Below are 8200 nucleotides of genomic sequence, written 5' to 3'. Positions count from 1 at the left end.
GACTTTCATTTTAATGTTTACACCAGGGTTCCTTGTCAGCACTTTATGCTCAGATGTTTGTAAGCTAAAAATAAACTATTGTGTATGTTCAAATATACTGTTGTGATTGAAGAAGTTAAATAAAAATGTCAGTCATCAATTCATGCATCACCTCATGTCATCATAACAGAGGTCTGTCTTCCAGGAAAGAACAGTTTAAAATTAATGTAATATAGTATTGGCCATACTATATGATGTATTGCTTGTCTTTGTTTAATAATACAGAAGACAAAGACCTTAAAAAATAATCGCATATCGCATCGCAATCGCAATATTGGGGCAAAAAAAATCGCAATTAGATTATTTTCCATAATCGTTCAGCCCTAATATAAAATATCATTCTTCTAACTTTATTACAGAACACCTTAACTCCTCAGCATAGTGAGAAATTATGTTCAGATCCTTAAAGAGAAGCAGCAGGTAGAGCATAGCTCCAAACTGCTCAGGAAGTGGTGATAGAGGTAGTTCCCTGCATCCTGCAGGGCTTCTGGGAGCTTCCTCCTCACCCTCTCTTGAACATGGCCTCCCAAAGTCTGATACTCTCCACCAGTGCCACAAAGGCCACTTTGGGTTCTGTCACCAAAGCTCTTATAGCAGTGGCCATCTTCTCCCTCTATATCAAAGATAACATGGTCCAGACCATCCTGAGGGAGATCAGAGAGAAATATCCACCAGAAATTCGTCTCACCAACATTGGAAACTTTGCACCAGTGCTGCTCACTACAATTGCTGATGTAGCAAAGAACCACATAACCAAGCTTTTCAAGCCCTCTTTTGAAACTCCACCAATGTCTGATGTTCTTCCCAATGAAGAACCTCCTTTTGAGAGTCTGCCAATGGCCGTTACGTCAGTTGAAGAAAATCCTTTGGAAATTCTGCCAAAGTCTGATGTTCTTCCCAGTGAAGATCCTCCTTCTGAAAGTCCTCCAGTATCTGATGTTCCTCTGGTTAAAGAACCTCTTTCTGAAAGCCTGCCAGTGTCAGATGTTCTTCTCAAACTCCATCCATGTCTGAGCCAGCTGAAGGCCATATAATCAGAAAGAAAAAGAATAAAGAAAAGGGCTTCTTCAAAAAAAAACTGTGGTGTTGTCGTGTCAGACCCAGAGAAACTGACTGACTTTGAGACTCCCATCTGTTTGTTCTCACTCTACAAAATCAAAATAAAAAACTCATCAATATTTCTGCATGAGTCTGCATCTATGTTTAAAAAAATATTTTTATTGTCTATAAGAGTCTCTTAGGGTTCTCAAAATAAATCCACAAGTCCAGTAACTGTTGTTAACATAACATAACATAGCACATTAGTGTTATTATTTTTAAGAAAACTTCTCATTCTTACAGGTAACATATTAACAACAGTAACTGAAACTGGTATATAAAACTACAGAATGCATCTCCTCGAGAAAATACAGTGTAAATGCTGGTAGCTAAATGGTTTGAGTTGACTTTTTATAATTGCTGAATCTTTGGTAAAAAAAAAACAAAAACAAATTGTTGAATAAGCTGAAATACAATGAATCATTCACACGAAAGCCAAAGTGCAGAACTGTTGAAAGCTGAAGTTCAAGTGGGAAAAACCAGAATATTTGAAGAATATCTTCTGTGTATGTCTGTGAGTACCAGCGAGTAGTGACATACGGAGAAAGAAGGGAACTGGCATCAAATGAACAGGTAAATTAGTTTTTAATCTTGAACTGTTTTACTTGGTTTCATTTTAACACACACTGTGTCCAAGCCTGTGATAACTGTGATAAGCCATGTTTTTAAGAAAGGCGAGTTCAATATTTCAACCCAGGCCTGATTACTAAGAATCACTTAAATAGAACCTGTTTTAAAAAGTAAAGTAGAATAAAGAAAAATCTGAAAAAGCAACACATCGTGGCACGTTTCAAAGTAACAGCTGAGAAACAACTTGACATTGTCAGTCTGAAAAGGGTTATGAAGCCAAGGCTTCTAAGGCTTTACTGAAGCAAACCATGGTGAGAGCCACAACTTTGAAAACAGTGGTGAACCACCTAGGAGGTGTCTGCCTACCAACTTCAAGAGTGTATTTATGACTCATCCAGGAGGTCACAAAGAAATCAGAACAACATCTAAAGAACTGAAGCCCTCAATTGTCTTAGTTAAGGTTGTTTTTCATGATTCAACAATCGGAAAGTAACTGGGACTAAATAGAACCAATGGGAGAGTTCCAAGGTGAAAACCACTGCTAACAAAAAAGATCAAATTCTCATCTCTTATTTGCCTCAAAAACATCTTTTTTTTCTGAATGAACTTGTTGTGCCAAATGCATTTTGCAAGATCAGCTCTATAAATTCTCTATACGCTCCTCTTGTTCAAGTGTTTCTTTTCAGTTTATTTCTTCATTTCATGTTGTGTTATTCCAGTTATCACATTATATGTGCTATACAGTATGACAATATCTGAGGCCAGGACAGGCATGTGTATGTGTGTGTCTGAGAGGGAGAGAGAGAGAATCCACTGTGAGTATGTATGTGTCTGTCAAGAAATGTAACTGAAAATTGGGGTGGGAAGCTGCAATAAGACCCCAGGAGCCAGAGGTAGACAGAGATGGATCCAGGAGAACTGGGTCATCCGCAGCCCCCAAGAGTACCAACTACAGAAACGTCTTGATATCCTGATACTGCAGGCAGACAAAACAAAAGCAGAAGTTTTTACTTTTACTCTTTTACTCTTACTAAGGTTTGCATACCGTTACATCTGGTGTAAAACTAAGAGCATTTCTTCATAAGATCATCATCCCAACAATCAAACATTGTAGTGCAGGTGTGATGGTCTGGGGCTGCTTTAGGAAGTGGATGATTTGCCATAATTGATGAAGCCATGAATTTACTCTCTACCAGAAAATCCTTGAGGACAATATCTAGACATCATGTATGCCCTGAAGATCAAGCGGACTTGGGTTACACAGCAGTGGATTTGCTGGTGTTTTTCACCAGCAAATCCACCTTTGAATTGCTCAGAAAAACGAAACGCAGGCTTTGAGTGGCCAGACGTAAATCTGAGATTCTTTGGCATGACCTTAAACATACATTTACAAAAAATAAAATACAGTCAGGGCCAAAATTCCTCCACATCCATGTGAAAGACTCCAGGTATTGCCAATGCTTGATTGCAGTTGTTGCTGGCTGTAATGGTGGTGCTACAAGTTGTTAGTTTTTGGTGTGGACACAGAGGACAGAGACAGAGTTTGGATTACTGGACCAATGAAGTCCAATAATCCAAACAGTGGTGCAGGGGGAAAAAAACAGCACAGAGCTAAGGAAAACTGAGGGCTTAAATCAGAGGCGGAGGCAGACATTTGAAACACCCGGGGCTTAGCCCTAAAGGGTAGTATGAATGTGGGATTTTTTTTTTTTTTTTTGGGGGGGGGGGGGGGGGGGGGGGGTAGAAATGACTGAAAGATTAATTGGCTCCGTTTTGAGTTTTGTTCAAAAAAGAATGACTTCATATAGGGAAAAATATATATCACATATGCAGGACACCTTAAACTAGTTTTTTAATTAAGCAGCAAGGCAGAACAAAGTCGGGGCTGTATCAAGACACAGGGACTAAACCCCAATTCAACCAGACCCAGAACTGATCTTGAATTAAAACAGGACTACAACAGTTCAATATCAGGACTACTTGGGATTTAACCAAGACAGAACCACAATCAGAACTAGATAATAGTAGCACTAAAAATCATCATAGACCTGCACTACACTTGTTTTTTTTTATTCTACCAAAGTACAATATTTAGATTGAGAAAAGTTTATATAATTATTTAGCCTTGTTGTGCAAACAAGCCTGCAAAACTTAATAAATGTAGAATATGAAAAATAGCAACCCTAAAAAGAAACACTAGGTATGAGATACATGAGGACCTACACTCTTAGAAGGGATGTGTTAAAATTGACACATCATGTGTTAAATTTTAACACATGTGCTGCATCAGATTAGGGACAACACATGATGTGTCAGTTTTAACACAATTAATGTGTCTGCTCCTTTAACACATCTTCTGTGTTAAAAAATGTAAACACAAAGATGTGTTATTTTGACACAAAGATGTGTTAAAATGTGTACATTTCAATTTTTTTTAAAAAAGGAGAAAAAAGATGGGTATATATTATACATTTATTGAATTCCATTTTTTATTTGGCATATTATAAATCATTACAAAATGAATGAACAACAGCTGTCAGAATCTTTTCAATTAAAATGCTTTAAATTCAATTTTAGCCAAAGCTATATCACAATTTTTACTTTACAAAATCAAACAAAATTCATATCTGACTAGCTTTCTATCTCTCTAGATCATTAAAATGTCAAAAAAATTTGAATAAAGGGCAATCATATATATGATTGCCCTTTTTTCAATTTTTCAATTTTTTCAATATATATATATAATGTTCTGATATAATCCAGACAATACATGAATTAAAATTTTTAAAGGTAACAATTGTCATCTTCAACAAATTGTCAACATTTAACAAATGTGCAGTTGCATGCAAACAGAAAAACATACATTTTGGCGAATATAGCATCCAGGTTATACAATTTTGTACCTTGGGTTTAAATACGAAAATCAAAAATTTCAGCCAATCAGTTCATATTGTCTGACCTTTCCACTGCATAGGCATAAAAATGGTCAGTCCTGATAAGCAGTGTATTTGACAAAGATGCCAAATGAGGTTTCTCACCTCTGTGAACAGAGACTCTCTACATTTTGGACAGGTGAACATTTTACTTGCATCCTTTAATCTGTGCAATCAGCTCCAGTACTTTGGTTTTCCTTTGGGTGGACAGCGGCAGGTCATAGACAAACTCAAAGAAGGTGAAGACGGAGCCAAGTGGTGCTGGATAGGACAAGTTACATACCCAGTACAGTTTGAAAAGCTTATCCACAGCACACGTCAGGCCATCATTCAGAGAAATGGTTACTCTGTCATTCTTAGCAACAATGATGTACTGCCTGGTTGCCCTCTTTAGATCACCGATGCATATCAGCTGGGGTTGGTGTGTTGTGGATGATGCTTCAGGATCACTGCAAAGCGATGCAATACTTGTTCCAGGCTTGGAGATGGGGAAGATAAAGATAGTATTCAGTGAGGTGTAGACAAATGCTTTCCTCAGGTAAATACCGTGAGAACTTTACTGAATACATACCAGTGCAAAAAAGGCTGCAACGACTGGCACCAACTGGTGGGAGTAGGTGTGTTAACACATGGCGGGGGGGGTTCTTGTTTCCAGGGCAGCTACTGATTTGAGCTTCGGAATGATACTGGCTTCCCATTTTCGCAAAAAGAGGTCCACCTTTCCTCCTGTAAGATTGCCAAACTCCAAGTCCAGACTACGGAAATAAAAGAAGTGTTTAAGTTTAAAATGAAGCATTAAATACATTAAATCAAAAGTACATTCTGTCCATTTGGTAGCTGTATGGCTAAAATCAAACTTTACAGTATCACATTTCTGTTACCCATTCCACATCAAGCTTACCTACAGAGTGAAACAACAATTTACTTGGAGTGGTATTTGAATACAAGTCCATTATTCCTTAATTTTAGCTATGATTTGGGTCCCATCAGACCCTGAGAAAAAATTAGGACTTTTTAGCTGATGTTCAACTTTCTAGCAGACAATTTCTTATGTTGTCTGTCTGCGGTTTGTCCTGTAGAGCTTTTTTGTTGAAAATAGTGCTGCTGAAAGCAGAGTTTCATACAGATTTAGGTGATTTTTTGTAGGGTTTTCACTTCCACGAGCAGCACTTTCTGCATTGTCATTTGATGTCCCTACTATTAGATAGTCATTTGGTGGTACGACTAAGATTTTGGACCATGTGAAAAGTGATGCTCATTGTAATCAGTGCGCAGGGAGTAATGATCAAACTCTGAAGTTATAAAACTTTCAAAATATTCACTAGGAGCTCATAAACATACCTCCAATGTATCGACTCCTGTTACATACTTTGTATGCAAAACACAACTGAGTGGAGAAGGAGTACATAAACCATTACCAGAGAACCAAGCAACTTACCAGACTTGGCATGTCCAAAAACCGTGGGTACTCTCAGAATATTCCAGGCTCTGAGACTGGTGTATGTTTCCTCCATGCCTGACATGATAATTGGAAGGTTCTCAGCTGAGGGCCGCAATAACTTGGGTGACCCACTCATCTGTGCTGCTGGTATTCCCATCCTCTCGCCTGAGCTTCTTGTCTTCACCACAGTCATCTGTCACTTTTCGCTTCTTATAATGTCTCTGCCCCTGGTCGAGATTCCGTCTAAGGTTGCGCAGTTTAGTCTCTAGGAATCCACAATGAGAGACTGGATCATAATAATGCTCCTGAGGAAGAAAGGACAGAGGTATATGGGTAACAGCTGAGCAATTTTAACTGAGAAAAAAAGCTCTAATAAATAATTAGATAAAGGTTAAACGATACACAGTAAGTGGGAACAAGTGCAATTTACAGTATGTAGTGGAATTTACATTATTAAAATGCTAAATTTACTTACAAATCCTTCCCCCTGTCCTGCCACTTAAGGGTGGAAAAGTGGTGAGGATGCTTTTTGCTACAGTTAGCTTCTCTGCACTAAGAGGGTAACTGGAAAACAAAGGTAAACTTTTTTACTTCTGTGCACTTCAACATTTTTAAAGGAAAACATTCAATGCAAAATTTTAACAAAGTACAGTAAAGTGCTATACTTACTAACCACACCTCTCCACCAAATCCCCAATGCAAGTCTTCACAAGGAGCCTCCTCGATGGCACCGACAGGTTTCATACTCCTTAAGAATCTGTGGGGCTTTCCTGAGTGACTTCAGGGGTTGACTTTGTTCTTCTGTGGTAATGGTAGACTGTGTAAAGGCAACACCAGACACTTTACCTCTCTGCAATAATCTTCAAAGTCATGACAGCAAATTTCCACAGAGCATAAAAGCACGAGTTTACTCAAAAAGCTGCAGCAGAAGAAGGCGGTTTCTTAACTACGTGATTATAACGCAATGACTAAAAGAAATTCTGAATAATAAATAAATTGATTTTATCTTCTAGTTGCTACTTGGTGAATAAATCTGATCCTGACTAATAGTGATGTCTGATGTCTGTGGCACTGCTGACAATAAGAATTTTTTTTTTTTTACAAATTTCTTTCTCATCTATAAAAGTGGTTACAAGGACTTTGACAGATTCTAAGTTGTCATATGTGTGCTGAAAAAATGAAACACATGGCTAAATAAGTAAGATAATTTGCATGGTCAAGTTGCTGTTGTTTGCTTTTTTAAATAACACTGACTATTACTTCCTCAGAAGTTCTGCATAAAAAAGAAACTATATCAGAGCATGTTTCCAGCAATAAGCCTTAAAAAAGAATGTGCACATACTTTAGTTAATCATACTAGATGCAAAAACTGCTTTAACTGCTTGAAAAAATAATCATCTCTGTCAATATGAGGTATATTTCATGTTAAAGTTACTCAGTCTTTATTCCTATTCTCTGCTAGTAAACGAATGGTCGCGGTGATAACTACATTTGCTATATTCAGAGCTAAGGACAATATTGTCATTTTACTCAACACTGCTACGGTTAGGTGCTGACTCTGGCGTTGCTCATAGACAACATAATGCCTGTCGGAGCCGCTAGCCAACTACCACACTGGTTCTAAGAGCAATTTCTGAATACTCTAATACATAAATAAAGTAAATAGATAAATACATGAATAAAGTAATACATAAAAATACTACCAAAACACATTAACTCTAATGGAGTATGGCACGAAATCCAAGAACTAATAATAAAATTAAGAGTAGGATATGTTAGCAAGACTGTTACATTAAGGTTAGCTAGGTATAGTTAAGCAGTAATTAACTTAAACTCTAAACTCCTACATAACTCCTATATTTTATATAAATTCACATTCTTCCAGAAACCCGGCATATTTTCAGTACATTAAGATAAACTGGTAAATGATACTTACTGTAAGGTCTGACAACATACTAGGCGACGTAACCTCCATCTTTGTCTCCTTTGTCTCAGTGGCGCGAAAGATAGCGCCCCCTTCCCGCCGCCGGTATGTCATGTTGCTGGGCAGAATTTGTTTCAATTTTAAGCATGTGTGTTCTTACTCATTTCATTTTCTACTTTTGCTTCAATTATATTC

At 37.5% G+C, this 8200-nt stretch overlaps 1 long non-coding RNA gene across 1 annotated transcript; it reads right to left on the bottom strand.

Moving 5' to 3' along the window:
- Positions 1 to 6124: 6124 nt before the first annotated feature.
- On the bottom strand, positions 6125 to 8075 carry LOC147304401 (uncharacterized). The gene is made up of 4 exons (XR_015126846.1): positions 8018 to 8075; positions 6751 to 6898; positions 6557 to 6645; positions 6125 to 6386 (listed from the first exon to the last, which is right to left on the bottom strand). It is a non-coding gene; the product is annotated as an uncharacterized LOC147304401 (long non-coding RNA).
- Between the last annotated feature and the right edge of the window lie 125 nt (positions 8076 to 8200).

Source organism: Aulonocara sp. 'chitande type north' Nkhata Bay, linkage group LG22 (genome assembly GCF_057382095.1).
Source record: "Aulonocara sp. 'chitande type north' Nkhata Bay isolate Kocher_YH1m ecotype deep benthic linkage group LG22, A_spYH_male_GT1.1, whole genome shotgun sequence".
Taxonomy (NCBI): domain Eukaryota; kingdom Metazoa; phylum Chordata; class Actinopteri; order Cichliformes; family Cichlidae; genus Aulonocara; species Aulonocara sp. 'chitande type north' Nkhata Bay.
The sequence above is the reverse complement of the archived record's forward strand: the minus strand, read 5'-3'. Positions and strand labels throughout refer to the sequence as shown.